Consider the following 22,641-nt stretch of genomic DNA (forward strand, 5'->3'; position numbering starts at 1 on the left):
AGATCATGACCAAAATGATGGCCTGCATTTTGTGTCTGGTGCAATCCAATGGGTCAACCTGAAAAATAGAGTTTGACCACTTTGTGGGGTAGTGCAAACAAAATAATGGTGAAATGCTGCAGAAGAAAATGAGAAGCCAAACTTTTGCAGACCAAATAGAAGAAAAGCTTCCATTTATGCTACTGAAAGAAAGAAAAATAAAACAAACAAACAAACAAAAAAACCACCCAAGACTATACAATTTGTCAGCAATTGGTCCTAGAAATTAAAAGAAATTTTATGACTGTACCAGGTCCACAAGTTTTAGTAACTTTTCAGATAGTGATGGGGACCTAAATTGTTTCAAGATGAAGCTTAATAAGTCTGTACAAAGGATTGTCTGATATACTAGAGGTGATCTGGTGTTCAAAATAAAAGCCTGAAGATGACACTTTCTGATATTCTTGAAATGGAGTTGAAAGCAATGTAATCAACACTTTTTTTTCCATATATTTATACTGAAAATCTATTTTAGTCATATATGTATACTGAAAGTGCTGTATACTTTAGGTCATACGTAAGAAAGTGAAAAAAAGTGAACAAATTAATATTTTTACCTTTCCCCATAGCTTGGTTTCCCTCTTCATGTGCAACAGGGATTATCTAGAACACTACATGATGGGTGGGATGCTCTGACGTGCCTCACAATACTGAGAAACTCACACTTAGCTGTTGTGTCTTCTAGTGCTAATGAAGTGATTGCCAAACACTGGAACAAGAAGCTGTTTACCCAAGGTCAGAGTCTTAGGAACAATTTATTTTCCTCAGTAACGTGTATGTAATGTACTGTATGTAATGTGATGTAATCCATGTTTTCAATCATATCTGCTGTTTTTCAGTGGCATATTGTGAGATTTTTTTATTTTGTCCTTCAATACACAAGTTTGTAAACATGGTGGATGCTGTTCACCTGCTCTGGCATAGGAAGTCAAAAATAAAAGTTTGTCATATAGTGACCTATATAATAATAATCTGAACTAGGTGGTTCAAGTGGCATGGTTGTATGTTTTAAGGCACTTCATATGCATTACTGGGTGAGCATGGGTTAATATGTGGGTAATATCAAGGTGGGTATAATTCATTAAGAAACTAAAAAATCTTTATAGCTGTTTCCTAAAACATCTGTTTCTGACCTTATTAAAAGCCTAAAAAGGCTTTTAGTAGTACCTGGAACTGGAGATTTTCCTCTTTCAATTTTGTCTGTGTTAAGGAGTAGAAAACATAAAGGTCAATCAAATAATTTCAGGTTGTCTCTGGAAATTATTTCTTTTTATTATTCCTTTGGATTGTTCAATAACAATCTGGCATTTGCTTAACAAGACAACATCCTTTCTGTTCACAGGTCTTTTTTCAGAAATTAGCAGTCTACGAAAGATAATGAGCTCAGTGAATCTTATTAACACAAGTTACAGCTGACTGACAAGTACCTGTCTGTCATGTAATCTAATAATGGTATTATAATTCAATTAACTATTGATTTTAGTTACCAATACTATATTCTAACTGTTGCAGAATAACACTCAATATCTGTAAAGTTTTATGATTAATACAAATTATATCAGTCCCAGACATCGCTGAACTCTCAGACATTATAGAAATGTATATACTTTATGTTTAATGAAAACACTATTCATTTTCATGTATGTACTAGCTATGAGCTATACTGAAATTTCTTTTAGTTGATCAAACTAATTATACTTGGAAATAAAGTAGGGATTATTTGCTGTTTATTTAACACTTATGTAGACCTGATGGTTTATCATTTGGCACTTGTACAGCCATTTGTACCTATGCAAAATGAATATAAAACAGGCATGAGGCCGTATTGTCCAGAGTGTTGATTTATCTATCCCATTGGACTAGCATAGACGAATGCACAAATGGCAAAGTGTTTTGCTCTCAAGCATGAAGAGAGAGTTGAGAGTCCAATTACAAATGCTAGGCTGAATTGACAGATGCACTACTGCTTCAATGAGTCTCAGGCCACCCTAACACTTTTTTTCACACCAGGGGCTTGGGAAGGAAAGGTGAGAGAATTTCTCCCATTTTCTCAGCTAGGGCTTTATTAATTTCTCATTGATGGCAGTAGTCAGGCAGTCAGGCTGGGGAGCCATTGATGCTTTGCTTCCGCTCAACTTGCCATAACTATTATAACAGAGAAGAACAGACAGACAGAAGAATCTGTGTCTAGCATTTATCCAACAGTGGAGATAGACAGTATAATAGATTTGACTTAGTCTGAGGAGGGAAATAAAACTATAGCTATGCCACTAAATACTACCTACACTCTGGTCCAACATTATAAAAATATACAGCAGCTGTCATTTACTTTATGATGATTCTTGATCTCATAGAATCATAGAATCACGTTAGCAATTATATGTTTTCAAAAATATCTACTGCAGTGATCACTTTAAGGCCTTATCAACAACATTTCTCTACTGAGTTTCCCAGTAAATTTTAAGCAAGAGTGATGTGTTGAGAAGCACAGTCGCAAGAAGTTATAAATCTTTTGATTATTGTCACTTGATTACATGAACCTATAAAGCAGAAAAGCCTAGTGTGCAGGTGTGTCTTCAAGACCCATGTAATTTTGGAATTGTGTGCCAAAAATCTAATTCCGATTTAGGTTCTTAATTCCCACTTTTTGGATGTGGCCAGTTCTCAGTTAGTTCTCTACCGGTGGGTACAGTCCCTACAGCCCTCCTACAGCAGTCTTTCAGGCTACTCATGTTTGAATCCTTTTTGAACTGTCCTGGGGGCAAAAGACTTTAAATCCAGTTCTTACAATGTAAAGTGATACTTTCCTAAGAGCTTCTGCTGCTGCCTTTCTTGACTTGTTTGGATTTCAGCTCATATTGCTTTAAAATCAACTGTGTATATATTTTGATTTAGTATGTATTTTCTATAGTAGTATGAATGTCCACCGTGCACTATTCCCTGAATCTGGTTACACCATAAGCTACAAAATCTTAGGGTCTTTTACTTGACAGATCTATCAATCAGTTTAAATGACTGTGGCTTGCCAGTTTGCCTATATACCAGTTATACAAACAGCCTGGAAAGACCAGCAAAAAATGTAAGTAATTCAAAGCAAGAGCCTTTTATGACTATTACACATAATTTACATATACAGAATAGTATATTAAAATGACTTAGTAAAAAGAAAAGCCATTGCAGAGCATTACTTATTAATGCCATTGTTTACCTCGTTTCTTGTTCCAATATGGCCCAAGCCCAAGCAATTTGTTTTGTCGGTGGCCCTGCCAGAAGACACAGACGGCAAGTTAAATGTAATAAGCAGTCTGCCTACTTTCGGGAAAGTAATACATTATTTTTCTCTCACAAACGGATACCTATCACCAGCCCCTGCAAATAAGCATTTTAACATGCGTTGCATCTTGGCTGACTCATGTCTCGTGTAGTCTCAACAGATAAGCAGCTCTTCAATATGACTCAATTTTGTTATTTTCTGAATTCTTTTCTACAGGATATATCACTGTAACAGATGAAAGCAGTACAGGTAGGAAAGCCTTTCACACCTTTGGTTTTGCTAGTGTGACTGCAACTGAAAATTTGGTGTCAGGGTCACCTGCTATGTCCCATAAAAAGAAAATCATAGGATGGCTGCTAGCCATGTTCTTAGACTGCTAACACATGCAGTCATTTTAGTACTAATTTGTCCCCTAAGATAAATATATAAAAGCAGGTATGATATGTCTGTGGCTTTTACAGTTTCACTGCAAGTCGCTTGTAGAGATTTTCACAGATATTGTCTTGGATGGGCTGTGACTCTTCAGTGACAGAAAAGTAAGTGAGAGGGACACATTTTGCCATTCACAGATGACTTATTTTCTTTATATATGTATGCCCAGATTATGAAGTAATAATGGAATATAAACAACTTAAACTTGTTTTTCATTTTATTCAATGTATGCCTTCAACCATAACTGCTAAAATAACAGGACAGGTTGGAAATAAATATAAAATGTGCCTTTTAACATGGTGCAGTGTAGAAGCATCCCTTCACCTGCTGTCATGGCCCTGAAACACTGTCAGCTTGCAGTCACAGCACTCAATCAAAACCAACATTATTACACAGACAGTCAAACCCTGTTGAAAGCAAACACTATTTAAGGATTTAATAGCAAACCGGATCATTATAATTATGATATCAAAAAAAGCCTTGATGTAATAGAGCTCTTTAATTCTTAACACACTTTGCTTTGATGTTTACCTGAGTTGGTTAATAAAAATCACACTGCTGGATGCTGGATGAGAACTGTAGCTTTTAAAATGGACAGGCATTGGAACAGCCCTCACTAAATTACCCTGTTGTCTGCCACTTCAGTTCATTGTCCAGGGTCTCAGGACAACCTGGCTGTTTCTGAAGGGAATCTTCATGACTCAGTTGACTGAAAAGACACCTGAGTTAATTAGGAATGAAGAAGAAAAGGAGCCAGTTTTACATGAGTGGGCAAGACGTTTATGCTTATGGCTGAGTCTGCAACATGAGCAGGCAGCCCTGCAGTTTGTCTTCAACCCTACTAACAGAACCTGTTTGAAGCCCTTCTCCAAGCCCATGAGCTTGGATTTCACCACATTGGAAAAACGGATGCGCACAATTTGATGGCTCTGTACATACCAATATGGCTTTTTATGGGAACAGGCAAGGTCAGGACTGCATCATCCAGTATGCAACACACTTTGCGCAGAGACAGAGCATGGGTTCTTGAGGCAAGACTGTGAGACCTTCCTGTGGCATTCCTCATCTTGTGTGGATTCACCTAAATCTTACCAGAATGATGTTTAAAAACCTTAACAAAGAGCACAGAATAGAGGCACCACAATTCTATAAATACTAGGGACTTAATTAAAAAAAAAAAAAAAGGAGAAGGATTGAGAGAATGAGGTGGGTTTTGTCTCTGCCGCAGAAATAACCCCAAAATCACATCTTTCTGGACAGGGTTTACTTGCAGAAGAACCACTTCTGATTTTTTGCTAGAGAAGACAAAATTCTGTGACACCATTTTCAAAGATAAAACAACTGTAATCACATCTCTCATCCTGAGCATTTGACCACCTGGAGGTAAAGGTCTTGGTTACAAGGATTCACCGTTTCTTCTAGTGAAAAATAGTCAAGGTACCATGGTATCTTGTTAGTTATCAGGTTCTGCTACCTGGGAAAGAAAGAGGTCAAGATTTGAATGCTGATATAAAAATAATTTGAGATAACCAGCTTCTTGCTTGAATATGCCATGTTGTGGGCCTACTATTCCAAAGAGCCTAAGGAACATAAGAAAGCAGCCCTAGGCAATACTGCAAGGGGCACATGTGTTATTGCACTGATTTAAAAAACAAAGCTGACAGGCAGACTTGCCTAAATTGGGTGGGTTGGTGCTTGCCCAGAGCTGTCACTAATTCAATGCAGATTGTCGGTGTAATATGAGTGCTTATTTTCAAATGAAACAGGGTGGAAAAAGTGTATGCAATCCTCAGGAGATTCTGATTTCAAAAGGCATGGTTGGAGCTGATTAGCCTGTTTACCCTGCCAGTTTTCACACAGACAGATAGGCAGTCTCATGCATTTCCCCAAGCAGATTCTGGAGAAGGCTGAGAAAGAAAATGAAATCTAATTTCATTTCCATTTTCTACTCAACTCATTGCTGTAATTGGAGATAGTGCTTTAGCTGGAGACCTCTTGTCATGAGTGGGAAGAAAGGGCTAATTTCTGGGACTATCTTTGTGGCAAATCATTAGTTCCTGAGCACACTTCTTTACCTTTGACTGCCAGGAGTGGGATTTATTAACCTATTGGTTATAGAGCAAAATCCATCCACTTTTTCTTTCAAAATTTTGGTTCTGGGCTACAAAGGAACTCATATTTTCACTACATTTTTAGTTACTTACAACATTTATGTTACTTACTAGGTCTTTTTTTCCCTTGCATACTTGCAGAGTATTTAATTTAATGACAAGAGTAGAAGTCTTCCTTTCTAAATGGTTCCCTGTTTCCAGATTCGAAGTCAGTCTGGCTTCTTCTTTGGGAAGCCCTATGGTCTCCTCTTCAGTTTCAGCTGTTTCCATAAACATACGTTTACCATTGCTGTTCTTTAATGGAAAAAGGTAATTTATTTCCCTAATTTTAACACCCTGCTCCTTTCTCTTGCAAATAGGAGCATCCTGAATGCAAGAAAACTTGAGTTTTGAATTTGGTTCAGCCTGTCCATGGCCCTAGAGAGCCACAGACAGTTCAGGGGGAACTGCATTAGCTCTGGAGGATTCACATAATTTGGACTGATTTTCATAAGCATACCTAGGACAGTTTTTGGATTGCAAGACTTAGGGTCCTTGGGATTGGTGAAAAATTATGTTAATTTTCTTCTTTTCTATAATTGCTAAATAGTTGTAGAGAAATTCCAAGAATGGGGAATATCACCAAATTTCAGGTATCCAAATTTAGGTGGCAGGTCTAAGATATTTTAATAGGGTTCTGCTCTAAATCACATAAAGAGACAGGTACCTTCAGACAACATTTTATCCCTCCTCTTAAGATGTATTTTACATTCTCTCCCTGCATCTCACTGGGTCTTAGGAAGGCAAACTTTGCCTTAAACAATAGATAAATGAGGAATTTGTAATGGTAAGAGAACAAATCAGTCAGAATATACAGAGCTCCAAAGAATCAAGCTTGTTAGATAGATCTTCAGGCATTTCACAAACCCAAAAGTGAATTGCATGGTAGAGCAAGCAGAAAACCATCAGGCTAAAAGAATACCTGATTCTGATTACACTAGGCTGTGTGGCACAGTGAAAAGGCTTGATAAAGGATGTAAATATAGTTTACTCCCACAGGAAGGACCTTTTATCCATGTTTGCTTCATATTTCTTCCATCTTGGAGGGAAGTACAGTAAAACTGAAAATCAAGAAAGATGTGTCCTTTTAAAAACAGATTACTTTATGTGCCTGCTGCATGTTAAACAACAAAAATATATTTATTTTATTTGTAGAACAAACTAGTCCAAGGCAATTTTAGTGTCTCAAACTGATAGCTTAGGACTAATTGGCAGCTACAAATTGCTTGTTGCCTGTCTAATGCATAAACATATTTACAGAATGGTATTTACTTAGGCATTAAAAGTATCCTTCCTAGAAACAACAGGTTATGCAAATAATGCCTTGTCCAACTTTTCACTCAAAAATAGCAATGTGATGAAATTTCTAACTTTTTTTTCTCAGTTACAATACTTGGAAAATATCTTAATTCTGACTGAAGAGTTTTAAGGCAAGATCTCCATGGTACAGGGGATACTTTGGAGGTACCCCAAAAATTCTAATTTGCACACTCCTCTTTGAACCTGTGTTATAGGATTGTTATTATGCCTCTGAAAGAGACCTAAAGCAGTTTTCTGAGTAGGGAGATACCTAGGTTTATTATAGCCAAGATGCAGTCAATTGGCAGCTAGCAGGTAGGAACAACTATGACTATGAGAGGATCTTCAACTCTGTAGTGTTTTGACACCAGAATGAGGGCTGCAGGGAAAATTGCTTTTTATTTTGGGTAATTTTTTTTTATTTCTGCAATTATGGCTGTTTAAAGCAGGATAGGGTATAAGAGCACTGGTTCCATCCAAGCCCTCCTAGAAGAGGTGTTTCCATAATTCTACTGATAGGACACCATTTAATCTGTTGCACTAGATGATTAACAGCATTAATCTGTTATCTTAATATCTGTTATCCTAATATTACAGATATTGTGGTCTTCTGTGATTTAAATCTCTAGTAATTTTGCCCCTGCTAGGCTCCAGAATCATTACTGAGACACTGAAACCATATTATTTAAGTTATATAACTGTATTGCACTAACTGTGCTAAGGAATTTCACAAAATAACATGCAGCTTGCTATGAGTAAGATTCAGATGCCCTTTCTCGTGGAATATTTCCATGCTGCACATCTAATTAGAAATGCCCAGACTAGCAGTTTGTTCAGTTTTGTTCAGTATCCTTAAAGGGCACAGAAGGTGCTGACACATGATGTTCAAATACTTTCCCATAGGCAGGGGATGGCATTAGTCTCAGCATTTCCAGTGTGACATGCATTTACAATTCCCTCACATCATTCTTTCTAAGGTTCCATACAGCCCTGCTGACAGGTAACGAAGCTCTTTGAAAACGTGGGGGATTTTTTTCATTTCAGTATTATCGCTGGTTTCTAGTCATTAAATGTGGGATAATGGGTACAGGGAATTTTTAACTGCATTGCAAAACATTAAGAAAATAATCTGGTCAGAAACTTCAGTTTGCCACTGCAGATGCCTTTAATTTTTCTGATCATCTGGAGTTTCAGACGTTAACACAGCTGATATTTTCTCAATTGGGAACAAAAATGCTAAGCAGTTTTGTGACTTTATTTTCTTACTATAATGCCCTTATGTTTTTCAGAGCCACTTTCCCTTCACTGTGTTTTTGAAACAGATAAAATGGGACCATAATTTTCATCTATCAGAAATCTTTAATCTCAAGAAGACAACCATTCACAGTAATTGTGAAAGAGTTCACCTGTCCTTTGCACTTATATATGAAATCACAACAGATTTGGGACCTTTGCAAATACAGTCTGAACCATCCATGATACTGGTTTATCTATGCTGTCTAACTGTCTGCTGTTTTGTTCTTCACCTGACAGTTTTGGTGGGACTACTGAAGCCATGCCCAATTCAGACAGTTTTCTTTCACACCTGAAATAGCACAAAATGAAAGAGATAAAAAGGGAGGAAACTAAAACTGGCCTTTCCAGCCCAAGAACTCTGTCATTTGTCCATATCAAGGGTCTTTTGCATCTCCATCACGCAGAGGCCTTGACTGATCTCAGAGGGAGAGGCAAGTCTGAAACTGTTGTCTCACAGCCAAAAAAGATATTGCCATTTTGGAAGTTAGTGGCAAGTGGTGAGGTGTATCATGCCTCTGTGTGAGACAGACTTTCACTGAGTTCTGTATGTTTAAATTATGCAGTCCTTTCCCAAATAAATGTTAGGGTGGGCGAGTTGGTTTTCTTTAAAAAAAATAAAATATCATACCATGTTTTCACTGCATGTTCTTTTCTTCAGATGCTGAAAATAGTTGTCCTTGAAGGCACATGTTATCCATAAACTAATGAGGGGTGCGTTAGAAGCATTACAGAATTGCTGTCTCCCATCTACAGATGAAGTCAGTCTAATAAAAGCAAGTATGAATATATACTTATTTATAAGACGCTACATTACCAACCCCATTTCAGAAAGCTTTATAGGGTATGAAACAGGTTTAACTAACTAGCAGGTAAAAGTTTGTAAGTTTCAGTCCTAGCAATCCCATTTTCTGAAAGCTTTGTCTTTTATAAGGAATAATAGTTTACAATATTTTCACAGAAATCAGGGAAAAATAAAGGCAAATGTATTATTTTCCATCAGCAACCTAGATATTAGTGTCCTCCTGGACACAACAGTCCAATAGAATGCTGAACTTTGTTACTGAAGAAATGTGTATTTATCTTTCAAATGTCTAAAGAAGTTTATGTGCAGTTTAATAGGATCAGTATTAACAGCATTAGCACTGATACTTAAATGGGAGCCCTGATCCAATTTTAAGCTGTGTGAGTCCTGAAGACAATACTTATTACAGCAACAGAAATATCATCTTCAATGTCATTAAAATTAAATATGAGTGTACATCAATTTCAGTGTCAGGAGACGTACTGTAAAGATCAACAATAATTCTAACTGAAGATCTCTCTGGAAGCCCATAAAGCCTGAATACCACAGTATGAGCTATATAGAAATTAGAGCCATTTAAGTAGTACTTACAGACATAGAATGCTGTTATTTTTGTCTTTCACTTTTATAGAGAGTTCCTGCAATTCAGAAATTCATTAAAGTGAAGTGCATCTCAAAATTGTACATAAACGAGGATATTTGAAAAATCTTTAACACTGTTCTTTGTGATCTGAATTTCAAACCTGGGTACTTCAGACATCTATGTGCCATATGAATGTCTTCAGATCAGTTTTGAAATCTTGAAGTTCTGTGAATAATGAAATACGTAAACCTCATATAGCTGAACTGCTATGCTAACATGAGAAAAAACTGAGATTCACTGATAGGTCCTGACTGTTTTGTGCCAATCCAGTGGTTCAAGGAAATAGTAAATCTGTGCTGTCTGTTATGCTGTGGCTGGTCGATAACTGCTTTATGGCTTCAGACTAGTACAAGGTAGATGACGAGTATTGGTGAATCTGGCTCAAATATTCACAATTATTCTTTTTTGCCTTCTCTTTTGCCTTCATCCAGCTTTGAACAAAATAAATTAGCTGCATCCAGAATATAATAAAACTACAAGAGCTTCCACTGCTGAAATAATAATTCTTTTAATAAAAGGTCTGTCAATAGGTCTTACCTAAGAGCAGTATTCAAAGTGAGTGCTTAGGCTCATTAAGGGCCTAATGCTCTGGGAGAATGAGCTACTGCATGTCAGCTGGTCCACACTAACCAATCTGTGTTCAGACTTATTGCAAGCACTTCCTTCTGTGAGTTCTGTTTCATACAAGACGTTACCATGGCTCAGCAACATTTCAGGCCTTGCTCCCACAAGTCTTCCAATGTGGGCTCCATTACAGGTCCAGCCTTAGAAAAGGCACTCCACTGCGCAGCAGGATCTGTGGACAAACCTACTGTCTCGCCCTCCTTCCTTCCCCACCTGCAACGTTCCTTCATCTGCTGGGGAATACAAACAAATGGGGGTACCCATGCCAGCACTTCCAGCTTCATTTCCCTAATTTTGTATTCTTTTACATCCTAAATCTTCTGGTGCCCGTGATATTTAGATGTAAGATTAACTCCTAAAAAGGTCATCTTTGCACAAGATAATCAGTTCTGCTAGAACCTGGGGTTTACAGATGGACTTCCTGAGAATGCAACATCCTAGCTGAGTGAAATGGGCTTGGTGACACGTGTTCCTTATGGGTATCTGGTATCAAGTCTCATTAAACTATAGTGTCCTGGGTTTAGCAGTGGCAGTCATTTATCTCTTTCTTGGTAGCTGGTGCAGGGCTGTGTTTTGACTTTCAGCTGGGAACAGAGCTGAAAAACAATGATGTTTTGGTTTGGCCAAGGACTTTGTGGGCCTCATGCTCTGCCAGGGAGGAGGGAAGCTGGGAGGAAGCAGAGACAGGACACCTGACCCAAACTGACCAAAGAGGTATTCCATACCACAGCACGTCATGCCCAGGAGGTAACTGGGAGTTACCCGGAAGGGCTAGGTGGACTGCAGGGTTGGAGGAGATATGGGTCAGTGCTTGGTCGGGCTGGGGGGGGGCAAGTTATCGGTCGCCTGGTGATGGGGTGTTGTATTCTCTTCCCTTGTTATTTCCTTTATCATTACTATTATTGGTGGTAGCAGTAGTGATTTGTGTTATACCTTAGTTACTAAACTGTTCTTATCTCAACCCGTGGGAGTTGCATTCTTTCTGATTCTCCTCTCCGTCCCTCCGAGAATAGGGGAGGGCAGGAAGGGGGGGAGTGAGTGAGTGAAAGCTGTCTGGCATTGGTTAAACCACGACAGTTCTTTTTGGCGCCCAACGTGGGGCACGAAGGGTTGAGATAATGACAGATCTGACCGTCACAATGCTGATTTATTGGCTCTCAGAGTTGTTCCTCTTGATCTCACAGCTTCAGAATGTTGTAACTTACTTAGAGCCGGTATTTGCTGTGTTAGTGTTTATCAAGTGTGGGGCTTGGGCTAAGGTTCCTGTCTCACTGTACTTTATGGCAATCACTTGTAATACGGGCGGGCTCCAGCAGCAGGGCGGGACGGACGTGGCCGTGGACTGGTACCTGGCCGTCCGGCTGCTCCTCACCGTCCTGGCCCTCGCCCTCGCCTCCGTCTGCGTGAGGCTCTGGGAAGCCAAAGGGGAACGGTCCCGGGAGCCGGCGGCTGCTGAAGCGGCCCGGGAGAGCGGCCCCGGGCACCAAGCGGGAGCGGGACCGGGACCAGGACCGGAGGCCGCAAGGGGACGGCTGCCGGTGGAGGAGGCCGGGGCGGTCGAGGAGCGGGAGGAGGCGGCGGAGCAGCCGAGCCCTGCGGCCGAGCCCAGCCCCGCGACGGCCGAGAGCATTCCCCGGAAGCCGCCCGCCGAGCCCCAGGAGGACGCAGGAGACCCCGCAGCATTTCCCAGCAAGGCAGAGGAGGAAGAGCTGGACTCAGGGAAAGAGAAGCTGGTGGTGGGAGAGCCGGCAAGCACAGCAGCTACACCAGCCCCAGTGACAAGTACAGCAGCATCGTTTGAGAGTTCTGAAGGTTTTGGATGGCCTTTGGGTATCCTTGGGACCTGCCTGCTGATTGTGATGGGGATCAGCATGTTGGCACACACAGAGAGTGTGTTTTACCCACCGCCATTTTGTCTGACCCCGAAATTTAAGCAGAGTCAGGTTTGGGTCTTGTCTGGGGTTAGACAACAATATAGGAGGACCAAGAGGTTTCCCCCAAGGCTGGAGAGTTATGAGTGGCAGGGCGTGTGGGACAGTATGGGCAAGTATCTAGTCCACTGGGCCCCTCCAGTGCTTTGGAAGCATTGGAGATGGAAGGACAGTGAATTATTTTGAGCCTGGTGGGCCCATGACCCTTAAGGACAACAGAGCAGAGATGCAACATCGAGATGGACTCATGATCGAGAGGTGGACCTAACAACGGACACTATCGCCCAGGTTATTCACAGGTGTGAACACTGCGCACAGTCTCTCGTGCTCTGAAAGACTGTTACAAGAGGTGGAGCCTGACATCATGGACCAGATGGACTCAGCAGCTTTATAGGGACTGGTCCATGCACTGCGATGAGAGTGCACTTAGATAAGAGTGATGGTATATTGAAAATGTGGGATCTGAGCATGACGTGAATGGTATGGAATAAGGGGTGGATAATGTCCTGGGTTTAGCAGTGGCAGTCATTTATCTCTTTCTTGGTAGCTGGTGCAGTGCTGTGTTTTGACTTTCAGCTGGGAACAGACAACTATAGGAATTAAGGAAAGTTAAGAAAGTGTTAATGATCTGCAGATACTGACAGGGATCTTGGTGTACTCAAGGATGATACTGATGCAGGAGAGTGGAATGCAAAAGATCTGAATCAGAGAAGCCATACATTTGACAAAGATGTAACTCCCTGGGGTAGAAGTTTTAGAGTGAACCCATAAGATGGAGCATAGATCAGGCATGAGCAAGGTTTTGGGAGAGAAGTTATTGATTAAGGAGATCTTTGAAAGAAAAAGAAAAAAACTGAATGCAGAGACTTCTTAAAGTCAAAGACAGAAACTAGGGACACTAAGGGAAGACCTGGTCTAAATGAGAAACCTGGTGTAGTAGGTGTCCCTGCCCATTGCAGGTAGAAGATGATCTTTGAGGTCACTTCCAACCCAAATCATTCTATGACTCTATGACCAGAGAGATCACAGCTTTGGCTACGGGACTTGATTTTTCAGACGGCCTATAATCAGAAGGGACAAGAAACAGAAAAGTCCTGTATTACAAGGAACTCACCATCACCATGTGGTGAACAACCTATCAGTTTAAAGGTGAGGACATACTGACTGACTGGTATTTCTGTCTCCTCTGTTTCCTGTTAATTTGATACACTCCCAACACATCTTTACTTTGCATCTGAATCTAGTAATTCTGCTCAAAAAGCAAACACCAAAATGCAAATGTCCTTGATATTGGTTCCAAGGAGTTGTTTACATAAGGAAGAACCCCTAATGTGGTTCAGGGTTAACCCAGACTCAGTTTGCCATTGCTCACTGACTAACTGAAAGGAGTTGGTGGTAATATCAGTAGTAATACAGAACAACTCTGTGCCACAAGTACTCCTTTATATCAGCTGTACACACTTGTTCTACCATAGGTATGTTCTTTTCTGCACCATTTTTTATTTGTCTTTTTGCTATTAGTAACCAGTACTGTTACTAATAGTAACACAGGAAAAACACCTTCAAGGAGCTGTGTCGGCTGGAAAGTTCTAGATGAAGGAACTTCCTTCATATGTCTTACCCATTTTTCTGTTCTGTAATAGCACTTGCTTGGCTTTTTAACACTATTTCTGCAGAAGAATGGACCACCAACACCACAGACTGAAGGGATTCAGAGTACAGGACAAATCAACTTGTTTTATCCTGTGTACTGTGTGTAAAACCGCTTGCTTACTGGGAAGACTTTGGCGAATCCCTTCGTAAGGAGAGCCCATTAGGTTCTCAAATTACCTGGGTAAGCTGGCTGTTTTCATGGGTAATCTTTCATCATATTAGAGGTACTGATTGGGGAATTAATCCTTTACATATACAGAGATGAATAACGTCTGCAAGGTCAGAATGTAAATAAACTGTTTGTTTATCTTTTTTCCATCAACCCATTTATCTGTCCTTCTTATATATTAATGAAGTAATAGATGTATTATCAAAGAGGAAAAACACGCTGAAGTTGCCAATGGCAGTTGCATTCTTGTACTCTGAACCAGCTTCATGACCAGCAGCGTTCAAACTTGCCACAAAAAGCTACATCCTTCTGGGATTCTAATGAGTTGATGCTTATTCATTCATTTCTAATGTTACACACAGTGTAACTCCAGTTACTATAATGTCATATCATGGGAAAAGACAAATCTGTTTCTGAAGACCTGGAAACAGATTTCCCTTGCCTATGTCTCACAAGAGCTATGTAAATTAAATTCATAATGTTCATGTTGATACTAGGTGAAACAAAATGTATTTTACTACATACAAGAGTCAGAGATTTAAATTTTGTTGCAGAAGTTATCTTATTACTGAAAGTGCAGGTGTCACTGATGAGAAGTTTAACAAGCCTAGTAAATGAGAAGTGCAAGTTGCACTCTGTTCTGAGTTTTGCTCATCAGAGAGGTTTGACATCTCTGCTGATGTCAGCTGTCACGGTAGACCCTTATCATTTGTACAGAAAAACAACACCTCATTACAAAGGATATAATTTTTTCCATTCTCTTTTAATCTTACTAGTCTCACCACAAACAGTCTAACTGAATGGCACTTTGCTCAAAATGTGCTGGTTTGGGATCATATGTCAATGTGACTAGAACAAAGCTGAAACTAGCAACTAAAATATTTTGATACATAATCTGAAAGGAATCATAAAACCTGTGAAAGGACTTTTTGAACAGTATTGTAAGAATGGCTTCTGCCTCTTTTACAGAGAATGAAAAGGTATTGGTCTAGTATCATATATGAGTCAAATATATGAATTTTTGTATTTTTGGAATATGGATTTGGTCAAAACAGTGACTTTTCTTTATATTGCTTGCTATAAACAGTATTTATGTGTCTCAGAATGTTATACGTTGAGAACATTTCCTCTGGAGCTGTTTAGGGCAAACAGAAGTTAACACTAACAAAGATTATTGCAGTTCCTTGGGGCATTTTGACAAGAGTTTGCACGGTTGCCAACCTGCAAAAAGACAATAGCAAGCCACCTTTAATGGTATTCCTTAAAATCCTGTCTGGCTCAGGATGTTTCAGGGTAAGGTCCTCTCTTGGAAGACTCATTTCTTTGCAGAAGTTCTGTGACAGCTCTTCTCCATGTCCTACATGAAGATCCATGGTACAATATTAGTTGTGCTGTGAAACTAGTAATTTCAGAGAGCAACTCAGGTTATTAATATTAAGGGATGGAAATAAGCACTTTTCCATTTTAAGGGAAGACAACATTAATTGGAATCCAGCTGCTAGAGCCCCTCAAGCAGGTTCACTCTACTTAGGAAAATTGATAAATTCATTTTGACCGCTTCTGATTTAATTGTGAAGAGGTGGTGCAATCTGCAAATCAGGAACTGTAGAGCTGTGGCCGCTAGTCATGGAGAAGTAAAATATGGGTTTATGGATTTTGTTGAGCAAACAACATTATTGAGCTAAACTCAGAGCAAAGGAAGAGGATATGATAGGGGGATAGGACAAGAACAGCATGACTAATGATGACTGTTAAATGAAAAGATGAGATATACTTCCCAATCTGTGTATGAATACAATATAAAAAGGGAGTTATCTTTTCCTTCATAATGAATAGCAGGTTTTAGTGGTTCCTGATGAAGCTTTGAACAAGGGAAACAGCTGGTCTTTGAACTGAAAGTATCTTCAGTATCATGATGTCCTCCCTGAGTATTCCCTCACACGCATGCTCTCCTGGGCTGATCTCATTTCCACTTCTAGTCCTCTTCTCCTTAAGTAGTACTAGGGCAGCTAAAGCAATTACAAAAGCAGAATAATCTATATTCCCTCCTAAACTGAGACCATTTGCAACATAAGAGTTCCAGACTTTCCCTTGTTTGTCCTTGCTGTTGGCTTATAGACAAATGAAAGTGTTCCCACACCTCACCATATGTATCTGCACACTGGGGAGCAGCAACAAAGGTTAAAGGGTATGAGAGGGATAGAAAAAAAAGCAGATAGCTGAAGAAGAGAGTTTAGCAGAGAGTGAAATTAATGAAGGCGGCTAAACTGAGGCAAGGTGTACATAGTAAATGCTCAAGGCAGAACAGAGAGATGTAAATATAACTGGATGTTTTCCTGCTGCTGTCCCTGGATCTGGACAGCAGTACAGGATGGTTTCACCCATCTGCAGAAACCTCCCTTTCAGCCACTCCATTAATCACTTACTGATGCTGTGTGTGAAGCACAGAGTGAGAGGGGTGCTCTCGTTAGCATGTAGCCATTCTTCATTTCAATTCCTAATGCCAGTCACACACATTAATCTGAAAAAACAGCACTCTAAACCTCAAGGAAAAAAGCATGAGTTGGGAAAAAAAAAAAAAAAAAAAAAAAGATTTCTGAGGATGGTGGAAGAAGGTAATAGGAGAGGTCTTGCTTGCAGAAAAGATATAAAGCAAGCAGAAACCCCAATTTTCTCTGCCAAATGGGGTAATAATCTATTAAAACATTTTCTGCCAGAGTCATGGTTAGAATGTGTCAAGATGTGAGTCTGCATTTTTTCACCAAATTTGGGCTTTTCTTAAACATTCTGTAAGTACTAAGAGCACTTTATTTTCAGGACACTGTCTTTTCATATATGTGGCTGAATCTTGCAGGTACCTACAACTGAGATGTAGTGAGGCTTGCTGTGATATAAGGAGAAGACCAATTACTTTGAATCACTAAGAGATGTGACGAGAACTAGTTGTAGCAGCTTAAGAGGTACAAAGGTCTTGCACTGTTCCACAAATCAATTCTTATAGTCTTAATATCACCCGCATTAAAACTTGTGCAATTACTGTGTTCTATAAGGTATGGATGACTGTCTTGTTGCAGTTGATCTCTCTGTTATTAAAGACTGCAACAACAGGTTTCCATCTCAGAAAAAAATATATTAAATATTAAATGGCTATTTTATACTCCCACCAAGTATTCTAAAATATATTGAATCTGAAGTATTTCTTCTGCACATAAATTTCTTCATGTTCATGTCACCAGGACCAGGATGATATAATTTATCCTTTATTTGGTTGTTAACTAAGTGTCTGATATAGCTGATTGACTGAGCCAAATCAGGTACCTCATATAGTCCATAAATATCTGTGCTTTTTCCTTTGATTAGTGAGATTTGTATGCTACTAACATATGCACCTGTGAGTTGAAACATGCTGAAGGAGTCCTAGTGACTACAGATAGTTAATTTTTTTTTTCAGTTAAAACAAAATAATAATAATAGAAAAATAGTTTTTTCTCAGAGCCTGAATTTTCTTTTCACTGTGGCCTTTTTATATCATTTTGGCGGTATAAATTGGCTTTGTGCTATATTCAATTTGATTATGTCTATTTCAAAGGCAAGCACCACTCTGCTTGAATGTGAATTAGAATCACACCCAATGCATGTGTATAGCTTGAATTTTGAACTTATAGATGAATGTGGTGAGAAACACAAGTTTCAGATGGTTGTGCCTCAGTGACTTCATATTTTCTCTTAATGTTTTATTATCTCTGAGCTACAGGCACTGGTCAACCGTCGCTACTTCACCAATCACTGATGTTAAAACACAAAATAAAAAAATATTAGATCTGTCACAAAGACATTCCACAGTAGGTTGGACAAAAAGTCATGAAAAGAAAGTTCATGATTTCCTTTTAATTATTATGAAAGGTTATTATGAAACATACCCAAGGTACATTTAAGTCCAAGGGAGTTTCAGCTTTTGTTGCAAGTATTTCATGCATCCCATTAGGAGCGCAATTTTACTTATGGTTTCTTGCCCCTTGAGTTTAGTTCCATGATCATCATTCACTGATATGTTAGCAGAAGTTCAATTTTTTCATTCTTTCCATTACTGTGCTAATAAAAGACTAAGTAGTTTGTCAACAGATAAATATTCTAATTTATTTCAGAGGAATTTGTGGGTTCACAATTAGATAGTGTATTTCCCTTTCTAAATTCTAACAAGCTCCAAAACTGACCAAAATTAGGGTGGTTGGGTTTGGTTTTTTTGCAGCAGCTGGTAGATTCATGGTAGGGGACACAAAAATAGCAATAAAGTGGGATTTGTGTTTACATGACTCAGTGTGACTATATTCACGTTTACAATTCAGAAAACTTGAGAAAATACCTCTCTCCTGACCCTGATACAACACATTGGCAGCTTTAGAATGAAATAGTGCATTCCTGAGCCTGCAGGTGATTCTGACTGCAGAAGATCACATATTCACAACTACCCAGTAAAACCTGAGAACTGGCAAAATGAAGGATAAAATATCACTTCAGAAGAATATTCAAAGGAAGCCACTTTAAAGTCAAAATCCTCAAACTATATTTAAGTTTTGAAGTGAAGCAATTCACCTCAAATAGGAGCAAATAAAAGATACTTTAAAAGCATAGGATTAAAAACTAGACATAAAAGAACAATGATACCCTCTTTTCAAGTAATAGAACAAACTGTATTATAAGCAGCATTTTGAAGTGTACATCAAACTGATTTTCTCCTCTTTATCCTTTTTAATCTCCACCAGATGCATTTTCTTTAAATTCAAGTTTTACATTCCTAGCCATAACTTGTCTGAACACACAGAAAGAGCATTGAAAGACATTAGTGGCATTCTTTTTCTTTCTCTGTCACTACTTTTTACAGCTGCTAAAGGCTTATCTTCTTAAGTCTCAGTTTTATAGATTTGATTTGCTTTATTTTCATTCACGTTTTAGGCTCCAAACAATTCCATGCCACTCTTCTCTGGAATGTTCGCAGTGAAAAAGGTGCATACACAGAGATACATATAGACAGTTAAGTATGTATGTATATAAATGTGTGCATATACATGTATGTATTATATAAATGACCTCAAAGAAAATTTGATGTGGTTGTAACTGGTATGGTAGAAAAAAGCTTCACAGTGATATTTTAAAGTTTATAGAACATATCGTTATTGGAATCTCAGAATGAAAATGCTGCAGGAGGGAAGAAGGGGTTTCATTAAAACACACCAATACGCAGTAGAACTTTTTCTCAGTTGATCTCTTAGGGTCATTATTTTCTCAGGAATGACAAAAAAATTTCCTTTCCCATACATGTTAGGATATATCGTTTTCTCAAGAGATTTTCAGTAACGAGTTTTTTCCTTTCTTCTTTCCCTCTCATCCCTTCCATTTCAATTAGTTGTGGATCAGGATGAATATTCCATTTTCACTGTTTCTTTCAACAGAACTGCATGCATGTGAATCAAACTGATGTGTTAATAGGTTGATTTTTTCTTGTACAAGGAATAGCCAGGACTAACATCTTGCAGTAGTTGAGCCACTTAGGCAGTTTTCATTCATGAAAGCAGCATGATACATTTTAATGGTATTTAACAGAATCTGCACAATTTCAGCAAGTCTGTCTGCTGACCTTGTGCTGTAAACATCTGGCATATTCTATATTCCAAAAGACAGCAGAAATTTTATTTTTATTTTATGTTTTTCCTGCAGGTAACAAACTTGGCTGTTTGTTATTTACTGTTGACCCGTTCATCTGGGTGGACAAGAATAATCACATTTTTAAACATTGTCAAATCCACAAAACATAAAAGGTGCAATGCATATAATGCTGGAAATAACTCTCAGTGAGGAAACTCTAGGGTAAATGGTACAAAATAAACCCCTCATACATTTGATTAATCAACTCTATTCCCCTTTTCCCCTCATCTTTCAAATTCATGGGCAAATGACATTTGCCTTTCCCCAGCATGCACCTCTCCATTAGACCAGGGGGTTTGCCTGGGGCCATACCTATATATCTGATCCATGCATAATGAAGCATGAAGCTGCCAATTGTAGGGAGCGTCTGCTGTGTCAGAGACTGATAGGCATTTCATTTGCTGAACTCCCAAGGGCCCTCACACATCTCAGGTTTCATGTAGTATTTATTTTAGGCACTCACATTTCTCATCTGTGAACTTCATACCATATGTAGAATGAGTAACACAGGCTCTGCGTGAAAAAGCTCTCCAGGTAGTTTTAAATGTAACTCAGTGGAGTGGGGACATTGTGGGCTTGAAAAATAGGCTTGCATGGGAAATGAAGGAATATTAAGTTTTGCCCATACAACAGCTGTCTGAGTCTTTCACTGAATAAGAATGGCCTTATTCTAATAAGACCACTGCTCTACACTTCTACCGCATAAATTGTTTTGTAGCATGCACTGTGCAGATCTACATTTTTCACAAATTATTACTACCCTGATGTATTCTCTACAAGGAAATGCTCATGTGCTGTTTGTAAAGTGCAGTCTTGTTAGGATTGAGGCTCACAGTCAGGCTGAGCTGATGGATAGAAAGCCCATATGCTGTGCATCTTTAAAATCTGAATGCTCAATAACAATCTTGAAAGGACTGGTTTAGTTCTCAAGATCTGACCATACAGAATTAGTGAGGTAATTGTATGTCTCTTGTTTACTTTTGCTGTTAGGGATCTGAAAAACATTTCACATGCAATGCTCTCTTTTAGCATTACCATCAGAGAAAATATTAAAAAGGGAGAGTGATAAAAGAAATGTCTATTCTCCGTCAGTACCTTTACCAAAAAGGTGTTTTTAAGCATAACAAAACCTTTGACATTTGCTTCTCTGTTTGCAGGTGATTATGCCAGCCTTGTGAAAAGTCCTCACATGTAAGCATTAGCAGGGCACATACTGCTAGGACTTGCAGCCGTATGATGTGGACTAGACAGTAAAACTGACATTCAGAAAACAGATCTGTTTGACTGCTTGGGAATTAGGCTTGTTTCTGAGAAGAGATAAATAACATGCTCCTGATCACAAGCATTTAAATATGTGCGTAGTGTGAAGCATTTGGTTATTTCACTGGTTCCATTGCCAGATTACTCTTGCATAATTAAATACCGTTGTAGGTGCAGGCTGTGATGAAGGATCAGACCCTTTGCTAGTTCAAAGTGTCTTTAATGGAGCAATGTCAATTTCAAACAGAAGCTTGATGCCCAGCACTTCCATCTTCATCTAACCATCTGGTTTCATGGGTGCTCAGTGTCCAAACTTCTTTTGTGGATTAAATTTCTCATTTTTGGCCCTTGTTCAAGGAGATTTTGGGGATTTTACCATTACCAAAAAAAAAAAAAAAGAAAAAAAATCTTTATAGCCATTTTCTGTGGGTTTTATATTGTGTACTACTCATAATAGGCAATGCTGTGAATGAGACAGTTCACTGCTATTAAGCTAATGAAATATAAAGTCTAAGTGCTTTCATTATGCCAGCAGCAATTCTTTCTTACATTTCATTGCAATACTTATTCCATAGTATGTTGTACAGTAGGAAGTTCTATTGAATTTTTTTTCTTGTTATTAACTTTGAGCTGTAAAAAGGCATTGCAGAATCCTGCTCCATGTATATATAATTTTGAAAACATGCTGAATGAATACAGTTGCCTGCGTGGAATGAGGGTACTACAATAATGAATGCAATCATGTTGTGAAAAGCTTTTTATAATGTTCAGACTCACACGAGAGTGCAGCAAGATTTGTTTAGCAAGTATTATTTTGGCATTCTCTTGGCTTTCAAATTCCTAATCACAACTTTATCATAATGTAGAGGGGTTTATTTCTAATACATTATTTGTGTGCGCATACACAGATATGCTGAACGGTTTTAAAAATAAGTACAGTTCATTAGCATGGCTGAAATCATGTAGATGTTATTGACAGAAGAATAATTGTGCAATGGTGAATTCAGTTCCTTTTGCTACACCTCTTCAGCAAGGCTGTAAGCTGTTTATAAGCTGTTTATTATTGTAAATACATGCATGTGCAGGTGCCCTGGTTTGTGTGCATACATCATGTATGCACGAAGACATGACTGCATATGTGTCTGTGCATAATTGGCCTGTGGCCATGTACACATTTCTTTTATTGCTATGTTCTCAGGCGTAAGGCATGAGAAGGAAGGATGCAGACATCTCCTGATTCATGTGTCATCTACGACGCAGCTGACTGCATTGCAGGTCTTCTGCTGCCAGTCGAATTGAACCATGATGAGGAGGGACCACCCTCTAATGGAGAAAAATAGTATTTCGGCTTCGGGCCTGATTTGAA

The 22,641-nt window shown here is 38.8% G+C and overlaps 1 long non-coding RNA gene across 1 annotated transcript in view; it reads left to right on the forward strand.

Annotated features, from left to right (window-relative positions):
• The first annotated feature begins 677 nt into the window (after positions 1-677).
• The window catches only part of LOC133214595 (uncharacterized), a 56,348-nt gene continuing 34,384 nt past the window's right edge, over positions 678-22,641 (forward strand). The window contains exons 1-2 of the long non-coding RNA XR_009726165.1: positions 678-817; positions 1,382-1,462. This is a non-coding gene — a long non-coding RNA (uncharacterized LOC133214595). The remainder of the gene's footprint in view (positions 818-1,381; positions 1,463-22,641) is intronic.

This window comes from Neopsephotus bourkii, unplaced genomic scaffold (genome assembly GCF_033783945.1).
Source record: "Neopsephotus bourkii isolate Nb327-2 ecotype Australia unplaced genomic scaffold, CSIRO-AGI_Nbou_v1 NB_908, whole genome shotgun sequence".
Classification (NCBI taxonomy): Eukaryota; Metazoa; Chordata; class Aves; order Psittaciformes; family Psittacidae; genus Neopsephotus; species Neopsephotus bourkii.